Source organism: Eriocheir sinensis, chromosome 3 (assembly GCF_024679095.1).
Source record: "Eriocheir sinensis breed Jianghai 21 chromosome 3, ASM2467909v1, whole genome shotgun sequence".
NCBI lineage: Eukaryota > Metazoa > Arthropoda > Malacostraca > Decapoda > Varunidae > Eriocheir > Eriocheir sinensis.
The window spans coordinates 5534740-5559613 of record NC_066511.1 but is presented as its reverse complement, the minus strand read 5'-3'; the positions used below and the strand labels follow the sequence as shown (position 1 = coordinate 5559613).

Below are 24874 nucleotides of genomic sequence, written 5' to 3'. Positions count from 1 at the left end.
GTGTGTGTGTTTATGAATGAGTAAGCGTGTGTCATGAAAATGGCGAACAGACAATTGTCGAAGATATCCGTAATAACGAGTAAGAGCAAGAAAGGAACTGATGAGATCATATCACGCGGAGAGCTAATGGCAGATGGACAGCCAAAGAAAGATAATGGCAACCCAGAAACTGTAGAACTCAAGGCAGACAGTGAGCCAGATGGAGTGATAAAAAGAATCTTTTCCGGAACAGGATGGAATATTCAATCATCATACAAAGATCGAAAACATTAGGTATGTCCCAGGCCCTACAGTGGTCGTGTAATGGCTGAAGATGATGATGGGGATGGACCTGAGTGTAGACATGGACTGTTTGTGCGTAAATCAAAGGTGACATTGGGCAGAGGTGTGAAGAGAAAGAAAGTGGAGGAGCAGGAAGGGTGAGGGCGGCTGTGTGGGGCTGGCTGCACCGCCTCCCTCTTATACTCCAGTTAAAGGTGAGCATCTCGTACAGTTTTCAGAAGTTTTGATTAAAAGGGAGATACGGAAGCACCCAACTCTGAATTTGAACACATTACGAAAAGAGCAGTGTTAGTGTTACGATTTTTTTGTTTTTTTGTATACATATAAAGTATATATTCACGCGCTCGCGCGCGCGCACGCACACACACACACACACACACACACACACACACACACACACACACACACACACACACACACACACACACACACACACACACACACACACACACACACACACACACACATACACACACACAAAAAAAAATAAATAAATAAATAAATAAAAAAAAATAATAATAATAACACAAACAATCCCACATGCACACTCTTATTATTAAGACTACTGGTGCAAGACTTAATAGCAAGGTTTTAAAAGTATCGAAGCTCAGCAAAGATAGAGAATAAATCACCGCTAAGCACGAAATGATATGAAACTTCGGAAGCCTCGTTAGGAAAGGTTCCTAGCGTAGGTGCAGTAAAGGATGTTCAGGACGGTAGAATTATGCGACCTTTGGCTTATTAATGAGCCTTACCCGTGAGCAGTAAAGTTCATGGGTTGGAATAGTGGAAATAAACGAGTTAAGAATTCTCTGCTGGGTACGAATGTCGATCAGACTTAATGAGATAGTGAGGGAGAAATCGGGCGAACATAAGTCTTGCAAAAGATGAATAGAGTAAGTTGTCTCTATATAAAAATGTCATTCTGAGTATAAAGAACATGAGCGGTAGACAAAGAAAATAATGTGAGAGGGAAGCAAACGGGGATATATAATTAAACTGAATCTTATGGAGGACATTTGGGCATCTATACAGCTTAAGAGTGAAGGTAACTAATGATGGGCACCTTATGGTGGGTGGATACCATGTGTCTTTCCTCCGTCTGTTAATAATTACTGAATGGTCACCCTCAGCTATCATGTTGTGACCGTCATCGTTGCCGGAGTCTGGTGCCAGAACAGAGAGCGCTCCGTGAATGGATGGTACTTTATTTCACTAAACATACATACATACATACATACATGCAAACTTACTTACATAAATACATATCTGCATTCATGCATACATACTTACAAAAACATGTATTCGTCGATACATGCATACATACATACAAATATGTGTGTGTATGTGGGGGGGGTCGGGCCTGTGTGTGTGTGTGTGTGTGTGTGTGTGTGTGTGTGTGTGTGTGTGTGTGTGTAATTCACCTCTTGGTCTGCTGCAGGTCTCTCTCGAGACAGCCAGCCGTTCTTCTACTACTACTAGGTGAACAGGGGCTACACGTGAAAGAAGATAAACCCAACTTATCTTCACCCGGCCGGGGAATCGAACCCCGGTCCTTCTGGTTGTGAGGCAGACGCTCTATCCACTGAGCTACCGGGCCGTATATGTGTGTGTGTGTGTGTGTGTGTGTGTGTGTGTGTGTAATAATAACTAATAATTAATAATATACGGTTTATTTATAAATAAGCAGCTCGAGAGCTGAAAATATAAATACATGTTATATATGGAGAGCATTCTAAAATTACAAACTTAAAATTAACCTAAAAGTAAAGTGTCTGTGTTGAGGATTTTCACTATTGTTGGTACTGCACTTTTCTTATAATCTGTCTGTGTGCGCACGTATGGGGAGCAGCTTGTTGTGGTGTCGTAGACTGTGGCGGGGAGGGGGGGCTACCGGGGGGAGCAGGTTTCTGTGTCGTGGGTGGTAGAGGAGTTTGGTGGAGAACTGCTGGAGGAGGTGTTGGTGACGGTCCTGAAGGGTGGTGAGGTGCAGGAACATAAGAACATGAGAACATAGGGAAACTGCAAGAGGCCGGGTGGCCTACACAGGGCAGCTCCAGAATCCCCCCCACTACTCACGATGGGTGAGGTGTAGTTACAGGGGTTACAGGTAGAGGCTTGATCCTCGTTATACCGGCGGTACTAGGCACGCATCCAGTACCCCGTCACCTTACTGCACCCACACCTCACTGCCACCTGTCGTCCTCGTCCATGTAGCTATCCAGTCTACTCTTAAAACAAGCTATCGTCCCTGCACTAACTATGTGATTGCTGAGTCTATTCCATTCCCCCAGCACCCTTTTACTAAACCAATGCTTGCCTATATCTCTCCTAAATCTATACTTTTCTAATTTAAATCCATTACTGCGAGTTTTATCCTGCTGGCTAATTCTCAGTACTTTACTTATATCGCCTTTGTTGTAACCCTTGACCCATTTGAATACTTCTATCAGATCTCCCCGCACTCTTCGTCTCTCTAGTGAATGTAAGTTTAGATGTATCAGCCTATTTTGATATGGGAGGTTCCTCAGCCCCTGAATCATCTTGGTCATCCTCCTCTGAACCGATTCTAGCAAGTTGATGTCCATTCTGTAGTGTGGGCACCAAAACTGGACAGCATAATCTAAGTGTGGCCTAACTAACGCTAAATAGAGTCTGAGGATGACCTCTGCACTCCTGTTGGTTACCGTCCTGTTAATAAAGCCCAATACCCTGTTAGCCCTATTCCTCGCACTAATACATTGCTTCCTTAGTTTTAGGTCAGAGTTCACTAACACTCCCAAATCCCTTTCACACTCAGACCTGCCTATCGCTGTGGAGTCTAAACTATACCCGTGTAATGGGTTGCGTGTTCCTACACTAAGTACGCTACACTTGGTGATGTTAAAATTCATCTGCCATTTCTCTGACCAAGCTGACAGTTTGTTGAGATTCTCCTGCAGTGCTCTAGCATCCTCCCCTGTCCTAATAATGCGTCCTATTTTGGTGTCATCTGCAAATTTACCTATGTCACTAGTTATCCCATTGTCTATGTCATTGATGTAGATAATGAATAGAAGCGGGCCTAAAACTGAACCTTGGGGAACCCCACTGGTAACATTACCCCATTCGGATTTTTTACCGTTAATGGTAACCCTCTGTTTCCTGTTGCTAATCCACGCCTTAATCCAATCAAATATCTTCCCTCTTATCCCATGATCCCTGACTTTATTTAAGAGTCTCTGGTGAGGTACCTTATCTAAGGCCTTACTAAAATCAAGATAAACCACATCAAAGCTCTCATCATTGTCAGCTGCCTCGTATACTCTATTGTAAAGGGATATAAGATTAGTGAGGCACGACTTTCCTTTAGTAAACCCATGCTGTGAGTCGTGAATTAAATTATGTCTGTCTATATGGTCCCTAATACTATCAGCTATTATTGACTCAATCATTTAACCTATAACTGACGTCAAACTAATCGGCCTATAGTTCTCCATAGAAGATTTGTCTCCCTTCTTAAATATTGGAATAACGTGTGCCTGCCTCCATGAAGCAGTCACCACCCCTGTGTCTAGTGACTTCCTAAATACTTCTGTTAACTTCCCACTCATTTCAGTTTCGCATTCCTTTATTACCCTGGGGAAAAGTTCATCTGGCCCTGGCGCCTTAGTGACTTTAAGTCTATATATCTGTCTAATAACGAGCTCCCTACTTATGTTGATGTCGGTTAATTCTTCTACCTCTTCTCCCCTGTAGATCTGTTCTCCCTGAGGTATATCATCTAATCTTTCTTTGGTAAACACAGTTAAGAAATATCTATTTAACGCCTCGCTCATTTCCTCATCACTATCAATCAGTGATTCTCCAGACTTAAGCGGCCCTATCTTATCCCTAACCTTGGTCTTATAAAGCTGAAAGAAGCCCTTTGGATTGGTCTTTGCTTCCCTGGCAATTCTAATCTCATAATTACGTTCTGCCATACGTGTGTTTTTCTTTACTGCTCTAGCTAAATCGTTGTAACAATCCCTTAGGTGAGTTTCCCCCTTTTAATTCTAACATATAGTCCTCTTTTCCTTCCTATTTCAGCTTTTAGCCTGTCTGTCATCCATCGCGGGTAATTACCTGTTGACCTGACTTCCATGTGAGGTATAAACTGTTTCTGTCCTAATTTAATCTCCCTGACCAGGCTATTGTACTCACCCTCCAAGCTACTGACCTGACTAGTGACCTCACCAAAGATTACCGCCCCTCCCTGCTCTGGGTCCTGACCTACTTCTGATCTCACTCCCCTAAGCCTCTGCAGCTGTTTTCTTAACCCCTCGTAGTCTGCCTTCCTGAAGTCAGGTATTAATGTGTTGTTACTGCTTACTCTATCCTGTGCCTAAGAAGGGTAACCGTTCTAATTACTCAAACTACCGCCCTATAGCTTTTCTTTCCTGTCTATTTAAAGCTTTTGAATCAATCCTTAACCGGAGGATTCAAAAGCACCTTTCCATTTCTGCCCATATATCTGATCGCCAGTATGGGTTCTGCGAGGGGTATTCTACTGGCGATCTTCTTGCTCTCTTAACTGACTCTTGGTCATCCTCTCTTAGCCGTTTCGGTGAAACTTTCTCAATTGCGCTAGACATATCGAAAGCTTTCGATGGAGTCTGGCACAACTCTTTGCTTTCTAAACTGCCCTCTCTCGGATTATATCCTTCTCTCTTTTCCTTTAACTCCAGTTTCCTTTCCGGCCGTTCTATCTTTGCTGTGGTAGACGATCGCTGTTCTTCCCCTAAACCCATCAACAGTTGTGTTCCACAGGGCTCTGTCCTATCACCCACTCTCTTCCTGTTATTCATCAATGATCTTCTTTCCATAACAAACTGTCCTATCCACTCATACGCTGACGACTCCACTCTGCATTATTCAACTTCTTTCAACAGAAGACCCTCTCAACAGGAATTACAAGACTCCAGACTGGAGGCTGCAGAACGCTTAACCTCAGACCTTGCTATCATTTCCGAATGGGGTAAAAGGAACCTTGAGTCATTAATGCCTCAAAAACCCAATTTCTCCACCTATCAACTCGACACAATCTTCAAAACACATATCACCTATTCTTCGACAACACTCAGCTGTCACCTTCTTCAACAATAAACATCCTCGGTCTATCCTTAACTTAAAATCTTAACTGGAAACTTCACATAATTATCTTCTCTCACTAAATCAGCTTCCTCGAGGTTGGGCGTTCAGTGTCGTTTCCACCAGTTCTTCTCCCCCGCATAGTTGCTATCCATATACAGTGGCCTTGTCCGCCCTCGTATCGAGTATGCATCTCACGTGTGGGGGGCTCCACTCACACAGCTCTCTTGGACAAAGTGGAGTGTAAGGTTCTTCGTCTCATCAGCTCCCCTCCTTTTACTGATAGTCTCTACCTCTTAAATTCCGCTGCCATGTTGCCTCTCTTTCTATCTTCTATCGATATTTTCACGCTGACTGCTCTTCTGAACTTTCTAACTGCATGCATCCCCCCCTCCCGCGGCCTCGCTGCACACGACTCTTTCTCTCAAGCTCCCTTACGCACGAGTTAACCAGCATCTTCAATCTTTCATCCCTCACTCAGGTAAACTCTGGAATAATCTTCCTTCTTCTGTATTTCCTCCTGCCTACGACTTGAACTCTTTAAAGAGGAGGGTATCAGGATACCTCTCCTCCCGAAATTGACCTATCTTTCGGCCACTTCTCTGAACTCTTTTCAGCAGCAGTGAGTAGTGGGCTTTTTTTCATTATTGTTTCCTTTCTTTTTGGCCTTGAGCTGTTTCCTCTGCTGTAAAAAAAATAAAAAATTATAACCCTATCCCCCTTACACCCACACAGATCGAGGATGCGGAGGTAAGGACCCAGAAAAGCGGAACCAAACTTCTCCTGTTTCTGAGGCTGCCATTACGCCATGCTTGTTTGTTAAGAAAGACGAGTCAGAGGAGAGAGAGGTTAGTGTTTCTCTATTTATATATTGCAATCCCTTCCCCTGCCCCCCCCCCCCTCTCTCTCTCTCTCTCTCTCTCTCTCTCTCTCTCTCTCTCTCTCTCTCTCTCTCTCTCTCTCTCTCTCTCTCTCTCTCTCTCTCTCTCTCTCTCTCTCTCTCTGACCAAAAGGCCTCGGATATAAAGACAAAAAAAATATACAAACATGTTTTTTTCTTAGTTTGCCCAAATGTTTTTAAATATTTATTGAATTAGTATTATCCCCTACTTTAAGAGGCGGTGAGGTTACTGATTTATGATTTAAATAGGATTATTTAAGGTTGGAGAGAGACAGCTCAAGCGCCATTATATCAAATCACTGTATTTTATGAGCTGTAGGCACTCTCTTTATGCGTTATTTAATGCATGAAAATATTGTATATTCAATATTAACATATTAGTTTAGCAATAAACACGTTAGTACTCATAAGGCAATGCACGGTCCATTCGTTAGTTTCCTACCGCAGTATTAATGTTATTTTACATGGTGTCAAAATGATGACAGTTGTTAGTTTTTTGAGGCGTCATCGTGATGTTCTAACGTTCGTTGACTGGCTGCATGGCGTGGATGATTGACGCGGTCGGTTTGCAGTTAGAATAGTGTCAGCTCGTTGTAGTGTTATTTATGAATGCAAGAATTTGGTGCATAGGATATTTTGAAGTCTGACTAAAAGAAGAATGTGTGGATTTGCTTTTTCAAATGCCGGGTTTAATTAAAGGCAAACCCAAAAGAACATAGGAATGTAATTTTCCTCCTGCTGTATCACGAAGGAAAGTTTGACTACAAAATTTGCTTTACGCCTGTGTTGAATAAAAACATTTTAAATGACTATGCATAACCCTTTTACTTTACGTATGAGTTGTTTTATATTTTTTCAAGAAAACTTTATGATTTTTTGTGGTTTGCTGCAAGGAATATCAATCAGTCAATCAGTGGGGGTATACGCTGGGGGGCACGTCGCCTCGCCCACCCTACGACGCCAAGCCCGGGGGTGCCTCCGGGCGAGTCCCCATGCAGGTCCCTTTCCCAACCCGAGTACCTCCCGGCAGGATCTGTCGACTTGCTCAAATCACGAACTCCGTGGGCGTCCCCTTGGCCTCCTCTACTCAGGATTGTTTCTTACAGAGACAACCCGATGAGCAGGATCAGCTTCAGGGTAACGTGCCACGTGCCCGTTGGCGTTGACGGACTATGCAGGTAATATATGTCGAATCAATCTCACGGAGTAGTCGCCGGTATGACACAAGGTCATTCCAGCGATATCCCATGATTCTGCGTAGACATATATTACTAAAGGCATGAGTCCGCCTCTCCAAGTCCTCATTTAGTGTCCATGTCTCACAACTATAGAGTAAGACAGGGAGCACAAGGGTCTTGAAGATCCGGATCTTTATCCTTGTGCACAGGTATCGACAACGCCCATTATACTCGTGTTGAGCGAGTCCATAACACCGTGGGCCAGGCCAATCCGCCGTAAGGGTACGGCCACACTGCACGCGGTTTACTGGGAGGGTAGAGGGTAGCGGGACGCCTAGCGGGTCAGAGGCAAGAACAAACACGTGTTATTTAATACGAGTGGCCATACTGGACGCGGGTAGCGGGTTCCCTCCAAGCTTACACCCTACCCTCCCAGCTACGTGAACCCACATGTCGGTTAAAATCACTCAGTGGCTTGCGGGACGCCAAGCGATCTGCACCTACGCCAGCTCAGACATGAGTAGTGAAGAAATAATAAGTGCTATTTTTCTTTTTGTTACTTATTTTTGTGGTGTTATTCAACACTAATGTTACATTGCACTAACAGGTTTGTTAATTTCTTTAATAAATTTGATGTACAGTACGCTCTGTAATCTGTATACGTGGTTGTGATTTACTTTCAACATTTCCTTACCTCAGTGTTATGACCAGTCACTGTTCGGCACTAACTGATTTTCTGAAGTTGGTTATCATTTTGGTCAGCCACGCTTCCAGTTAATTCAGCAAACAGTCGAATGTTCCAGGAGTCATCCGTAGATACTCAAAAAACTTATCGTCGTACATGTGAGCTTGACAGTACACATTGTTGAATTCACCACGTCTTTCTCACTGCTTGTTAAAGTTGTGAATCCGGCAAGATCTGCCGACATCCAGGTCATCTATTATCAGAGACAGTCTCACTTAAAAGCAATTTTCTTGAGAATTTTCACCGAGTGGGCGTCACCAAAACCTTAACAATGGCTGACTTCCCGCGCGATTTTCCCTCTTCCGATGTGGACACGGCATCGCTTGCCTCTACCCGCTAGGCGTCCCGCTACCCTCTATCCTCCCAGCAAACCGCGTGCAGTGTGGCCGTACCCTAAGACTTCCGAGCGAAACTCACCGTTGTTATGAACTACGCTACCAAGATACGTGAAACTTTCTGAGATTTCAACGTCCTCGCCACACACATGAACAGACTGTACTATTTCATCTAGCAAGCCTCCAAACACCTGTACCTCGGTCTTGACCCAGGAGACCTGAAGTCCCAAGGGCCTCGCCTCGCCTTTAGAACCATCACCAAAACCTCCAGCGACTCCGCCAGGAATACTGCATCATCGGCAAAAACAAGGTTAGTGACCCTGGTATTGCCAATGGATGCTCCGCAATGACTCTGGTCCACAACTCTGCCCATTACCCAGTCCATACAAGTGTTGAAAAGCGATGGGGCAAGGACACAACCCTGCCCCATTCCCGCATTCACGAAAAAGTTGGACAAGCAACCCCCCCCCCCCCCATTGCACAGAATACAGGCCAGTCAGCAGACCAATAGTCCTCGCAGGGATCCCACGAAGTCGCAGATCCCAGATTGCCTCGCGATGCACTAAGTCAAACGCCTTCTTTAGATCGACATAGGCTGCAAGCATCCCCTAGCTGTCGAAACTCACGTCGGCGCTCCACCAGTACGCGAAGCGCTAGGATACGGTCAGTTGTTGACTTACCAGGCGTGAACCCAGACTGTTCAGGTCTCTGCATCTTCAGCAGCTGGCTGCGAATTCGCATCAGCAATAGATGAGATGGGCAAGCACCTTGTCTGTCACATTGAGCAGTGTAATACCACGATAGTTGTTGCAATCCTGTCAGTCCCCTTTCCCTTTCCAGATAGGGACGACCAACCCCCTCTTCCAGTCAGGAGGAATGATACCGGACTGCAATACGGCAGTCAAGACCGCATGCAATCCGCGGATCATGGCCTCACCTCCAGCTTTCAGCAGCTCTGCACTGATGTTACAGGTGCCAGGTGCCTTTCCACCCCTCCATTTTGCCACAGCCTTTCTGACCTCAGCCAGAGAAGGTGGGCTTTCGTCGATGGGTGGATCAGCATCCGCCACCTGCAACCCAACTGGAAGTTGCCCATGTGGAGGGCCCACCATGTACAGCTGCTTAAAGTACTCAGTCCAACGAGCCCTCTGCCCATCCATGTCCGATACGAGGCAGTCATCAGCTGTTCCGATAGCGCTCACCTGAGACCTGGAGACCTAAGACTTGGAGCGGAGCTTCTTCAGGGCTCGGTAAGCAGGTCGGAGGTCATTCGCATTTAAATGGCCCTCGACTTCCTCAGCGAGATCCCTGACATACCTCTCCTTGTCTCTCCTCAGGAGAGCCCTGTATTGTTCCCGATTCCCAGCAGGTCTGGCAGCGCGACTCTCCTCAATATTCTCCAGCGTCTCCACCGAGGCAAAGCCACTCCTAGATCTCGGGTGCTCTCCAGTGCACTCCTTGGCAGCTTGCAGAGTCTCACGTTTGAAGGTATCCCACAGTTCTACGGGGTCCTCCAGATTACTGACCACATCGACCCGATATGAGACTGTCACTGCATGCTCCTCAGCACATGCCAGGTCCTTCAGCCTCTCGAGATGGAGCACAGTATTGATGCATCTCGAGATTCTTCTTAACCTGACATGAAGCTTGAGTGTTGCAACAACAAGCATATGGTCAGTTGCAAAGAAATCAGCACTCCGGTAAACCCTGCAGTTATGAATGATCCTCCAGTGAGTACTTACAAGGATGTGGTCAATCTCCTTAGCTACCCCTTCGGCATTGCTATACCAAGTCCAGCAGTGCAGCTCTGGTCTCTGGTACCAGGAACCCTCCATTCTCAACCTTCTGGATTTTGCAAAATTCAGGAGGAGAGAGCTGTTGATGTTCCTGGTACTAAAACCATGGGGATCAACACATTATCTCGTAGCCAACCCTGTCAATGCCAGTAGTAGCATTGAAGTTGCCCAGGACAATGAGTGTGTCCCGGGGAGGGCACTGGTCTAATACGGAGTCGAGTTTGGCGTAGAACATCTCATCTTCAGTTTCACGCATCTCGGTAGGAGCGCACACTGCAACAAGAGAAATGAAGCCTAGTATGTGCTTCAGCCTCACTCGCATTATACGCTCATCAACCGGGGCAACCTCAACCACAAATGACAGCAGTTGGCAATGAAAACAGGAAGTTTTATTTCTTCACTTTCCTCATAATATTTGAGCCTCGTTGGATTAGTATTTTTTAGCCTAATGTGCATCTTATATGAAAAATCTATTCTTTAGCCTACTTCACGAGGGTATAACATTTTAGAAGCATCGCTATACATTGTAATCAGCAGAACAGGTTCGTCTCGTTTATGTATCGTCTCGAGTATATTTTACGAATTTTTACGAACACATAGCAATGTTACTTTTGTATTTTTTTGTCATGTGCTGGCTCCTTCACCAAAAAATCACTCATGAACAACCATGACAACCGTCCAGAAGAATATGAAAAATAAAATTTGTAGTTTGATTTTATCCTATTAAAATAATTAAATGTAATGTTTCTGTAAAGTCTAGGAAGCAATAGACTCTGTTGGCGGCATTGTTTACCAGCAGTCATTATGGCTGGCTGGCCAAGCGCTGTTATTGGTGTTTGTAGAGAACGAAATTAGTCGTCTGCTTATCGGGGAGAAACGTTTCTCTTCGAATGTGTTTCACCGTAACGCCCATCAGCACGTCGGTTTTGCTGGTGGCATGCGTAATGCAACACATGTTTAATTAAATAATGTTATATTCCAATATAGGTTGCTTTATCGTGATTATTTTATTCATAGTGAATGTTTTTGGTTTGTTGAAAAGAGTGAAAGCACTTTCATGATTTTTTTATTTTCGGTGTTATCTAGCATCACCATCACTAATCCTTAACTGTCGCGGAAGTAGTTTGATGTATCGCCTTTTACTAAAGTACATTAATTTTTAAATTTTTCATTTAAATATGAAAGGGTTAACTATGGTTTCAGTGTTTATGACTCACCACATACATATATTATACAATTATTATTTTATTTGTAATTGTACATAAAGGAGAATACGAGAAGAGATTTTACTTTCTCATAATTCTAGCAGCCTCATATCACCATCAAGTGCGGGGTAAAAACATTTATTTTGCAAAATTTACAAATTACATAAATTACATAAATATATATATATATATATATATATATATATATATATATAGATATATATATATATATATATATATATATATATATATATATATTTTTACGTTGCTGCCTATTGCGCCGGTAGGCATCGTCCTGGTGGGGCCTGATGGTCGGCCCAAGGCTTCTTCCAGGTGGGGCCTGATGGTCGGCCCAGCCGGTTCTGGCGCAGGCGAGTGTTTATAGTGGCGCCATCTTGCATATATATATATATATATATATATATATATATATATATATATATATATATATATATATATATATATATATATATACATATATATTTATTGCGGTTTCTTCTTCTTCCCGGTGCCGGTGTACGTCAGACGTCGCTTACATACAGCCGTGTTGGTAGTCCTCCTGCCGCTTGAGTGGCGCTGGGTCGCGGGTCACACTGTAGTGCTCTCGTCTTACTGTATTTGATAATGAAGGAGCATTTTCATAAGTAACCTTGACCCCAATATCTTACATCATCGTTGTCCATCTTACCGACAAGTATATCTTACAGAACAGCACACAAACCTTAAAGATACACACACATATGCATCCGTCCAGAGGGCAAGAAAGGTCGGGTGGTCGAGTTGCCTTAGGCCACAGTGGCTCGACGGCAAGTGTCGCGGCAAACTGAGTTGCATCTTCCATCACTGCCTGGCGAGCATGGTGGCTGGAGGGTCCTCAGGCTCACCGGGGGGAGGGATGCGCGAAACACCTCCAAAGTTGTCCTATTATCTCAGCCTCTCTTATCACGCCGTCGAGAAGCCGACACGTGAGGGCACTGATTCCACGGAGGAACTTTTCCTTCCCCGGAATGGCGCCGTGTAAAGGGAGGCAGCCAAGTTCAGGGGATGCCGGCTTGTTGGGTTTCCAGGTGACAATAATTTGTGGTAATAAGTTTTCCCTTTGTTATAGGGTTCCCTACCTACACAGCATGCTAATTACTCCTACATGGCCCCTTGTTGCTCTCTCTCTCTCTCTCTCTCTCTCTCTCTCTCTCTCTCTCTCTCTCTCTCTCTCTCTCTCTCTCTCTCTCTCTCTCTCTCTCTCTCTCTCTCTCTCTCTCTCTCTCTCTCTCTCTCTCTCTCTCTCTCTCTCTCTCTCTCTCTATCTCTATCTCTCTCTCTCTCTCTCTCTCTCTCTCTCTCTCTCTCTCTCTCTCTCTCTCTCTCTCTCTCTCTCTCTCTCTCTCTCTCTCTCTCTCTCTCTCTCTCTCTCTCTCTCTCTCTCTCTCGTCCAGTCCGATCCGCTCATAAGATAGCTTTGTTTACCGACCTTCTTGCGGTGTTTGCCTTCGGGGTTGACCTCCAAGTGCTTTACTCAGCACTCTACACGAGTCCTCCCTCTGATTGCCCTTCAGGCCTTGATGTTATCGATGCAAAGATGTGTGTGTGTGTGTGTGTGTGTGTGTGTGTGTGTGTGTGTGTGTGTGTGTGTGTGTGTGTGTGTGTGTGTGTGTGTGTGTGTGTGTGTGTGTGTGTGTGTGTGTGTGTGTGTGTGTTCTCTCTCTCTCTCTCTCTCTCTCTCTCTCTCTCTCTCTCTCTCTCTCTCTCTCTCTCTCTCTCTCTCTCTCTCTCTCTCTCTCTCTCTCTCTCTCTCTCTCTCTCTCTCTCTCTCTCTCTCTCTCTCTCTCTATCTCTCTCTCTCTCTCTCTCTCTCTCTCTCTCTCTCTCTCTCTCTCTCTCTCTCTCTCTCTCTCTCTCTCTCTCTCTCTCTCTCTCTCTCTCTCTCTCTCTCTCTCTCTCTCTCTCTCTCTCTCTCTCTCTCTCTCTCTCTCTCTCTCTCTCTCTCTCTCTCTCTCTCTCTCTCTCTCTCTCTCTCTCTCTCTCTCTCTCTCTCTCTCTCTCCATCGACACCTTCATACATTAGCAGTTGTGTAAGGTTGATATCAGCTGTGCCTTGCTCTCAGTGGATGTTACAGTGACAATGGCTCTGATTTCCATACCTACTAAAACTTACTCTGCAACTGTTCCTTTATATGATATTTGTGCCTCGTCAGATTGTTTATCCGTAAGTTTTGTGAATGTGAATTGATCCTTGAGTTCGTCACAAGGTGTCACATCTTATGCAAACATGTTTTTATATCAGATTTCTTCTTTTGGCAATTGTTTTTAAAGTCTGGCATTCTGGATTATTATGATCTTTACTTGTCCACTGATTTTGCGTTATTATGTTGATTCTCGTTTTATCGATCATGTAATATATTCTCATGAGGCCTCCAAAGATAAATATTAAAAAAAAGCCCGCTACTTACTGCTCCTGAACAGAGGTCAAAGGAGTGTCCAAAAAGAGAGGTCGATTTCGGGAGGAGAGGTGTCCTGTTACCCTCCTCTTGAAAGAGTTCAAGTCGTAGGTAGGAGGAAATACAGCTGAAGGAAGATTGTTCCCGAGTTCCAAAGTGAAGGATGAAAGAGTGAAGATGCTGGTTGACTTTTGCATAAGGGGTTTGGACAGTATAGGGATGAGCATGAGTAGAAAGTCGTGTGCAGCGGGGCAGCGGGAGGGGGGGAGGCATGCAGTTAGCAAGTTCAGAAGAGCAGTCAGCATGAAAACATCGATAGAAGATAGAAAGAGAGGCGGCGGAATTTGAGAGGTAGAAGACTATCAGTATGAGGAGGAGAGCTGATGAGACGAAGAGCCTTTTACTCCACTCTGTCAAGGAGAGCTGTGTAAGTGGAGCCCTTCTTAGGCACAGGCTGTATGAAGGCATACTTCCTGTTGGTGAGGTACTTGTCGACACTTGTAATCATTGGATAGACAAACACTGAATAAACTAAAGTCCGTATATTCTATGGAAAGTAACAGAGAAAGAACGAGTACGTGCGTACGCGATACAGAGACGGGGTGAACTGGCCCCTGAGGCACTGCCAGCCTCTGAGGGGCCACAACGGTCAAAACCGCTGACACCGCGGGATTAGTGTTGCCCCAGGCAAGGTGCCTATATTCAGAACTAACATTACCCACAATTCCAGCAGGAAGAAAATGTAGATGTTGACAGGCAGAGGCGAAAGAGTTTGACCAGGCAGGGTGACAGCACCGAGGCACAGTTTTTTAAGGACAATAGGAGGCACTCCATCAGGTCCATAAGCCTTCTGAGGATTGAGGCCAGAGAGGGCATAGAAAACATCATTTTGAAGAATCTTTATAACAGGCATAAAAGAGTCAGAGGGGGGATGAGTAGGAGGAATATGCCCAGAATCGTCCAGAGTGGAGTTTTTAGAAAAACGTTTGAGAGAAGAGTTCAGCCTTAGAGATAGATGAAACGGCAGTTTTGCCATCAGGACTGAGGAGTAGTGGGAAAGATGAAGAAGTGAAGTTGGAGATGTTTTTGGCTAAATGCCAGAAGTCACGGGAAGAGTTAGAGAAAGCAAGGTTTTGGCATTTTCTATTGATGAAAGAGTTTTTGGTTAGTCGAAGAATAGATTTGGCACGATTCCGGGCAGAAATGTAAAGTTCATGGTTAGCATTAGTTCGAAGGCTCTGGTACCTTTTGTGAGGTGCCTCTTTATCATTGACAGCACTAGAAAAAGCGTGATTAAACCAAGGCTTTTTAGCGTGAGGAGTAGAGAAAGTACGTGGAATGTATGCCTCCATTCCAGAGACAATCACCTCTGTGATGCGCTGAGCACACACAGAGGGGTCTCGCTCTTGGGAGCAATAATCATTCCACGGGAAATCGGAAAAGTACATCCTCAGGTCGTCCCACCGAGCTGAAGCAAAATGCCAGAAGCATCGCCTCTTCGGAGGGTCCAGAGGGTGTACAGGAGCGATAGGACAGGATACAAAACAAAGGTTGTGATCGGAGGAGCCCAACGGAGAGAACAGTTTAACAGAGTAAGCAGAAGGGTTTGAGGTAAGGAAGAGGTCTAGAATGTTGGGCCTGAACATTGAAATCTCCTAGGATGGAGATATCAGCGAAGGGAGAGTGGGTCAAGATGTGCTCCACTTTAGAGTTCAAGTAGTCAAAGAATTTTACATAGTTAGTAGAGTTAGGTGAGAGATAAACAGCACAGATGTATTTAGTACTAGAATAACAATGAAGTCTTAACCAGATGGTGGAAAATTCTGAAGAATCAAGGTTGTGGGCACGAGAGCAAGTGATGTCGTTGCGCACGTAGGCGCAACATCCAGCTTTGGATTGAAATTTAGGATAGAGATAGTAGGAAAGAACAGAGTAGAGATTGCTGTCAGTAGCCTCAGAAACCTGTGCTTCGGTGAGGAAGAGAAGGTGTGGTTTAGAGGAAGAGAGATGGTGTTCCACAGAATGAAAATTAGAACGAAGACCGCGAATGTTGCAGAAATTGAGAAGAAAGAGGTTCGAGGAGTTATCAAGACACTTCTCGGGTCGGCAGCCAGAAGGGGAGTCCTCCCTGGGGGAATTTGTGTTTCCCGCCCCCCAGGCAGGGACTCCGAGGCAAGGTGAAGGTGCGCCATTTTGAAATTTGGGTCAAGATTGGTATAATTCACGTGCCAATATCTCGTTCTTTACTTAATCAATTATGACATACTTTTCTTTTGTCATATATATATATATATATATATATATATATATATATATATATATATATATATATATATATATATATATATATATATATATATATATATATATATATATATATATATATATATATATATATATATATATATATATATATATATATATATATATATATATATATATATATATATATATATATATATATATATATATATATATATATATATATATATATATATATATATATATATATATATATATATATATATATATATATATATATATATATATATTGCGCCGGGAGGCATCGTCCCGCGGGGGCCGGATGGTCGGCCCAAGGCTTCTTCCAGGTGGGGCCTGATGGTCGGCCCAAGGCTTCTTCCAGGTGGGGCCTGATGGTCGGCCCAGCCCGTTCTGGCGCAGGCGAGTGTTTATAGTGGCGCCATCTTGCATTGGCTCATGCTGCCCCCCGGAACTCGTTCTTGATTCGCTTGGACGGCTTCCTCTAGAGTCTGGGCTGATGGGTGGTCTTCAGGACAGCATGTGGGTAGTTTTAAGCCACTCGGCGGTGACTGAAAAATCCGAGTGGTAGCGTGAGGATTCGAACCCGCGTCGTCCATCACGCGGCGAATGTTGGTCCAGTACGCTACCAGTTCGGCCACCGCCTATATCTATATCTATATCTATATCTATATCTATATCTATCTATCTATCTATATATATATATATATATATATATATATATATATATATATATATATATATACAGTATACCTTTAAAGTAACCTGAAAACATAGGAAAGATTATAGAGGTAAAACTCAACTGTGAAAACAGCTATGAAATATGTGTGGGAACCTGTGCATCCACGGGTAACTTAAACCCGTGGCTCACCACCATAATCTTCTCTGCCGCCACTGACAACAACGGTGTAGTAAAAAGCCCGTCACACATATTTCCTATAAATAATCAACATAGCTAAGCAACTAAGCTAAATCTAACCTAAGCTAATCTACCTAACCTAACGAACCTAACCTAATCTACCCATGATAAATATTTTACATTGTTAAATTATGATTATTATTCATTTGCACAATAATGATGCCTCAAAGCACTCAAAAGAGCTTAAAAACTATCAACTGGAAGCAAAACATCAAAAATAGAAAACGGCAATAAAGGAGAGAAATATCAAAATAAAAACTTCAGTGTGTTCGGAGCTTCTGTTTGGGGATGTTAAAAGGAAATTCTGGAAAGAAAAAAAACATCGGAAAAAGTGTAGTGGACGCGAAAGGTTGTTAGAAAGCCGTGGGAAAAGAACAGGGGGGGAGGGAAATAAAGAAGGCGGGGGGGGAGTAAAAAAACAACAGCAACAAACACACCACACACACAACACACACACACACACACACACACACACACACACACACACACACACACACACACACCACGCATACACACACACATGCACACACGTTTTGATAATGTTTGATAGTTAATAGTTATAATATATATATACATCATACACCTAACCCTTTTCTAGGCTGCATGGTGACCAACTCCTTACATTATTGACTGTTACTTTGTTGTTAGCGCCGACGTGGTGCAAGTTAGCCTGCCTACCTATATATGAATCCGCAGGCCCGGATTCGAATCCCGCCCCAGATAGTCAGTTTGTATCCCACCCAGCGGTTCATCTTTCCTCTCGGGCTGGTCGATAAATGGGTATCTGGGAAAACCTGAGGTAGGGATAACCTGAGGAAGATAAACTATGGTAACACTTATGTCACACTGATTCTGTGTCCAGGGGTAATGGGTTTTTACAGAATGTGACGGAGATGAACACCGCGGCCACGTGCAGCTTTACCTATACCTTTACACAGCAGTTTTTTTTTATGGCCATCTGTCATGTTAGAGCTGAATTCTTACCAAGAATTATTGCATATATTTTTATGATGCGCCGCGTGTGTACCCAGCTCAGACCACCCCGAGCATCACCCTCAAGTTCTTACCTCTCTCGATAAAGGTGAGGGACCAACTCCAGCGACTCAGCCTCCAGACAGCGGCCGCCATTTAGGCCCTGTGAGACCCGTCTTAGTCATAGCCTTCTCAATCCGACGCATCATAATTTAGGCGTGGGTGTTGTTGGGCATGGAGAAAAATGCTTGTGTCTCCAATGTCCATCGCGACGCAACACGGACACTCCTTATGGTTCATAACAACTTCATATATTACTTCATGTGGCTCTTGTGCAGTACACTGAAATGCATGCAGATCTCCACATGTCCATCAAGGGTGACAACCACCTTCTCCGGCCACTCTACAGGCTTATGAGCCTCGTCCAGGTGCGCGCTTCGGCGGTAAGCAAGCCCAGCCCGAAGATAAGTTCTCGCTGCAACTGGAGTTCAGTAGAACGGGACAGACTAGCTGGTGCCTGGTTGCCCGTCTCCCACCCCCCCCCATACACACACACACACACACACACACACACACACACACACACACACACACACAAACACACACACTCGCTCCGGTAGCTACACCGCTCCGGTAGCTCAATCGGTTAGAGCGCCGCGCTGCAAGGCTTCACGGCCAAACAGGCGGAGGTTCGAGCCCCGCTCAGGCCGGATTCTTTCCGTTGACTAGGAGTGGTTACTGTCCCCCCTTGAGCAAGGGGGATGGGGTGTGTGGTGTGTGAGGTCCTGGCAGTACCCAGAGATCGACAATAATGAGCACTTGCTCACGTCGTGATGGTATACCTGCTGCCGAAAGCGAGTCCAACTCATGATCAGGCCGTGGTGAATTACACCCACGCACTGAGAGAGAGAGAGAGAGAGAGAGAGAGAGAGAGAGAGAGAGAGAGAGAGAGAGAGAGAGAGAGAGAGAGAGAGAGAGAGAGAGAGAGAGAGAGAGAGAGAGAGAGAGAGAGAGAGAGAGAGAGAGCAATTCTCCCGGGAGGGAATCTTAAGGTAGTGTAGTGAGGTTGTCTCTCAGTCGGTCAACAAGATGGATAGATGGGATGGAGGGAGGGAGGAGGTGATGGATCTGATGGAGAGTAGGAGAGAAGAGGAGGAGGAATGGGCAACAAAGTGGAGAAATGGAATGTCCTTTGATGTAGAACCCTACCTGTGTGGGGGAAGGTGATGTACATGTGTGTGTGTGTGTGTGTGAGAGAGAGAGAGAGAGAGAGAGAGAGAGAGAGAGAGAGAGAGAGAGAGAGAGAGAGAGAGAGAGAGAGAGAGAGAGAGAGAGAGAGAGAGAGAGAGAGAGAGAGAGAGAGAGAGAGAGAGAGAGAGAATAGACCTATTGATTAAAGCGACACATAAATGTGTGGGATATTAATGAAGGTGAAATATTAACGGAAACACTTTCCATTAAATCTCCGGGTAGAATTGCCTTTTGAAAGCAATTTTAAAAGTCCGATTACTGAGTGAATGTTATGAAGAGAGCAGCACTTGGACATCAGTCTTCTCATGGATGTGCCGCTGAAAGTTTATGTTGTCGAGTTCCCTTATTTAACATCCCTCCAGTTAGTATGTCAGCAAAATGTCGATACTTACAGTATCGGTCAGAAAGGAAGCTGGAGATAAAGGTACAGAGAGAGGGAGGAGGGTAGTTTGGAAAGCAAAGATTTGTGCCAGACCCTATCAAAAGCTTTTGATATGTCCAGCGCAATAGCAAAGGTTTCACCGAAACGGCTAAGAGAGGATGACCAAGAGTCAGTTAGGAAGGCAAGGAGATCACCAGTAGAACGCCCCTTGCGGAACCCATACTGGCGATCAGATAGAAGGTCGGAAGTGGAAAGGTGCTTTTGAATCATCCGGTAAAGGATTGATTCAAAAGCTTTAGATAGACAAGAAAGTAAAGCTATAGGACGGTAATTTGAGGGATTGGAACGGTCACCCTTCTTAGGCACAGGCTGTATGAAGGCATACTTCCAGCAGGAAGGAAAGGTAGATGTTGACAGGCAGAGGCGAAAGAATTTGACCAGGCAGGGTATCAGCACGGAGGCACAGTTTTTAAGGAGCCCCATAAGCCTTCTGAGGATTGAGGCCAGAGAGGGCATGGAAAACATCATTTTGAAGAATCTTTATAACAGGCATAAAAGAGTCAGAGGGGGGGATGAGTAGGAGGAATATGCCCAGAATCGTCCAGAGTGGAGTTTTAGAAAAAGTTTGAGAGAAGAGTTCAGACTTAGAGATAGATGAGACGGCAGTGTTGCCGTCAGGACTGAGGAGAGGAGGGAAAGATGAAGAAGTGAAGTTGGAGGAGATGTTTTTGGCTAGATGCCAGAAGTCACGGGAAGAGTTAGAGAAAGCAAGGTTTTGGCATTTTCTATTGATGAAAGAGTTTTTGGTTAGTCGGAGAATAGATTTGGCACGATTCCGGGCAGAAATGTAAAGTTCATGGTTAGCATTAGTTCGAAGGCTCTGGTACCTTTTGTGAGCTGCCTCTCTATCTTTGATGTTAGGTACGCCTATGCAGCCAGCTACAGACTGCTGAGTAGCTCTGTCGGCTCCTGCTACGGGCTCCCTCTGGCGCCCGTTCCCCCTCCTGCTGGGGGGGGGGGGGGAGGCGCACGAGTGCTACGACGCAACTCCTCTTAACGCGCCGTCGATACGACAAGAGCCCGTTTCCCCTTAAGGGGATTAATCTTTGAAGCCAAGCCACTCTTTGTCTTGGGCGACTTTAATGCTACTACTGGCACCGATTGGGTTGACTAGGATGTGCTGGCTCCCATGGTTCAGGTACCAGGAATAGCAACAGCTCTCATCAGTATTTTGCTAGGAGGCTGAAATTTGCTGGTTCTTGGTTCTTGGAGCTGCACCGCAGTGCTGAACGGGTAACCAAGGACATTGACAACATCCCTGTACACCCTCAATGGAGGATCTTCTATAGATAAGGGGCTTTCCAGAGCGGGGAGTTTTTTGTAACTGACCATAGCCATGTTGTTGCAACACTCAAGCTTCATGTCAAGTTAGCAAGAATCTCGAGATGTAACCATGCTGCTTACCTGGTTGCCAGGTGGTAGTCCCGATCCCGTTATGACAAGAGCAAATGTTTTTATAGTGGAGCCTTCTTGCCTGTAGTCACAGTAGTAGTTATTGTTGTCGTAATTGTCAAAAGTATAAATATAGTAATAACCATAACAAGAGTAAAAATAGCAATAATAACAATGATATGATAATAACAGATGTAGTGATAACAGGAATAATAATCTCAGTCGATTGGGCTGACGGCCTTGGGACTCACCACTGAGATTGGACCAGTCCTCGAACTTAATCAGTTATATATATGCAGCGTCTCCAAGTGCGAGGCAGCTGTGATCAGGGGGTTCCCGCTGTTGCCTGAGGTGCTGATTGTGTGCGGCCACCCCGTGGAATGGATCATGATCTTGACCATGATCTCCATTATCATCATCATCATCATCATCATCGTCATCATCATCATCATTTTCATTTTAACGTTCAGCGAAATGAAGAAAAGGAACAGAAGAAATAAACTGGAAAATAAGGAACAGCAACATTAACAAATACTGCTATATTGCTGGTGCTTCTACTACTACTACTACTACTACTACTACTACTACTACTACTACTACTACTACTACTACTACTACTACTACTACTACTACTACTACTACTACTACTACTACTATTACTACTTTTTTTTACAGCAAAGGAAACAGCTCAAGGGTAAAAAAGAGGAAACAATAATGAAAAAAGCCCGCTACTCACTGTTCCTATAAAAGGGTTAAGAGGAGTGGCCGATAGATAGGTCAATTTCGGGAGGAGAGGTGTCCTGATACCCTCCTCTTGAAAGAGTTCAAGTCGTAGGCAGAAGGAAATACAGATGAAGGAAGATTGTTCCAGAGTTTACCAGCGAGAGGGATGAAAGAGTGAAGATGGTGGTTACCTCGTGCGTAAGGGATATGGACAGTAAAGGGATGAGCTTGAGTAGAAAGTCGCGGGGGGGGGGGGCATGCAGTTAGCAAGTTCAGAAAAGCAGTCAGTGTGAAAATATCGATAGAAAATAGAAAGAGAGGCAACATGGCGATAGAATTTAAGAGATAGAAGACTATCAGTAGGAGAAGGAGAGCGGATGACACGAAGAGCCTTTGACTCCACTCTGTCCAAGAGAGCTGTGTGAATGAAGCCCTCCCACACGTGAGATGCATACTCCATACGAGGGCGGACAAGACCACTGTATATGGATAGCAACTGTGCGGGGCAGAAAAATTGGCGGAGACGTTACAGAACGCCCAACCTTGAAGAAGCTGATTTAGTGAGAGAGGAGATGTGAAGTTTCCAGTTAAGATTTTGGGTTAAGGCTAGACCGAGGATGTTTAGTATTTAAGAAGGTGACAGCTGAGTGTTGTTGAAGAATAGGGGATAGGTGTTTGGATTAGTTTGTCGAGTTGATAGGTGGAGAAATTGGGTTTTTGAGGGACTGAAGGACACAAGGTTCCTTTTACCCCAATCGGAAATAATAGCAAGGTCTGAGGTTAAGCGTTCTGCAGCCTCCAGTCTTGAGTCTTGTAATTCCTGTTGAAAGGGTCTTCTTTTGAAAGAAATTGAATAATGCAGAGTTGAGTCGTCAGCGTATGAATGGATAGGACAGTTTGTTATGGAAAGAAGATCATTGATGAAAAACAGAAGAGAGTGGGTGATAGGACAGAGCCCTGTGGAACACCACTGTTGTTAGGTTTAGGGGAAGAAGAGTGACCGTCTACCACAGCAGAGATAGAACGGCCGGAAAGGAAACTGGAGATAAAGGAACAGAGAGAAAGATAGAATCCGAAAGAGGGCAATTTAGAAAGCAAAGACTTGTGCCAGACTCTATCGAAAGCTTTTGATATGTCTAGCGCAACTGAGGATGACCAGGAATCAGTTAAGAGAGCAAGAAGATCGCCAGTAGAACGCCCCTTGCGGAACCCATACTGGTGATCAGATAGAAGGTCAGAGGTTGAAGGCTTTTGAATCTTCCGGTTAAGGATTGATGCAAAAGCTTTAGATAGACAGGAAAGTAAAGCCATAGGACGGTAGTTTGAGGGATTGGAACGGTGACCCTTCTTAGGCACAGGCTGTATGAAGGCGTACTGCCAGCAGGAAGGAAAAGTAGATGTTGACAGGCAGAGGCGAAAGAGTTTGAACAGGCAGGGTGTCACAGCACAGTTTTTAAGGACAATAGGAGGCACTCCATCAGGTCCATAAACCTTCTGAGAGTTGAGGCCAGAGAGGGCATAGAAAACATCATTTTGAAGAATCTTGATAATAGACATAAAGGAGTCTACTACTACTACTACTACTACTACTACTACTACTACTACTATACTACTACTACTACTACTAATAATAATAATAATAATAAAAATACTATTACTGATACTACTACTACTACTACTACTACTACTACTACTACTACTACTACTACTACTACTAATAATAATAATAATAATAATAATAATAATAATAATACTTTTACTACCACTACTACATAAATGATACCTCCATCCATGTTTATTTTCCCGACACATAATCATGGAGGGCTCCATAGCTTGGAGGTCATTAGCCCCAACTCTGTTCGCTAACGACTGTGGCATCCAACCATATTACTAATACTACCTAGCACTAAATCACCTATCATCTATTACTTCCAGACCCCCCTTTCCTTCCCTACTCAAGTCACTGCCGACCCACCCTAATGTCACTCTCCACCACTGTGGCTTCATAGTCCATATTGGAGATGTTGGTGGCTTTTGGGCCAGAGTGTCTGTTGCCCCTGAGACATAGGATAGCCGACCTGAGCAGGGAGAACGAGAGGCGACACCTCATCCAGGCGACAACGTAGCTCCTTGGCTGATGCTTCTTTTCTGAGATTAGTTCCGCGAGTCGTGCGTAGAAGCATCGGGCCCTGGGACCCATCCCGCCGGATGTGGTGAAGACGAGGGGGTAGAAGCTGCACTGATCCACATGTTGGATTCTTTCACCGTATCCCCTTGTCTTCTCCTGCTCGTTCCTGTGGTGGGCGGCTTCCAGGGGCAGCTCACGGTGACAGGCAGCCATCGGGTCGAATATGCGGATGTCCATAAACGCCCGCTGTCCGCGCACCCAGAATCCGCGGACACTTACATCAACTCCTGCCTCCTGTGAGGTATTGGCCGTCCTGTACCGAAGGTGTTCGCCGTCCAGGTGAAGCAGTGCCGGCTCGGTAGTGACGTCTTGGCATACCTCCCCGAGCATGCTGGCTGTCAGATCCCTCACTTCATCGTATCGAATACAGACGAAGCCTCCCTTTTTACATGTCATGGTGTTGGTGACATCATTTGGTGATCCACATGCACAGAGATCAGGTAGTCTCTCAATCGGCCAGCCATATCTCAGAGCAACGGCGTCGACAAATTCTTGTTTGTTGAGGTTGAAGCCCTTTGCTCTGATTGGTAATGACGTTAGCCAGTTAGAGGCTCCTGCCTCCTGTGCTGTGTGTATTTTTCTTCCCATTTTGTGGGACAGGTGGTGTGTAGGACGGTCCAGCTCGTCTTTTTGGGTCTGTTGCCTTTCTTCTGAGATTTTTCTTTTAATTTCTCTTATTTCTGTTTGGTCTATCTCGCCCTCTGCCTCCTGAGCGATGATC

The 24874-nt window shown here is 44.7% G+C and overlaps 1 protein-coding gene across 1 annotated transcript in view; it reads left to right on the top strand.

Moving 5' to 3' along the window:
• LOC127003178 (uncharacterized) overlaps nt 1–24874 on the top strand; it is a 31029-nt gene that overhangs the window by 457 nt on the left and 5698 nt on the right. The gene's annotated exons all lie outside the window — the stretch shown is intronic.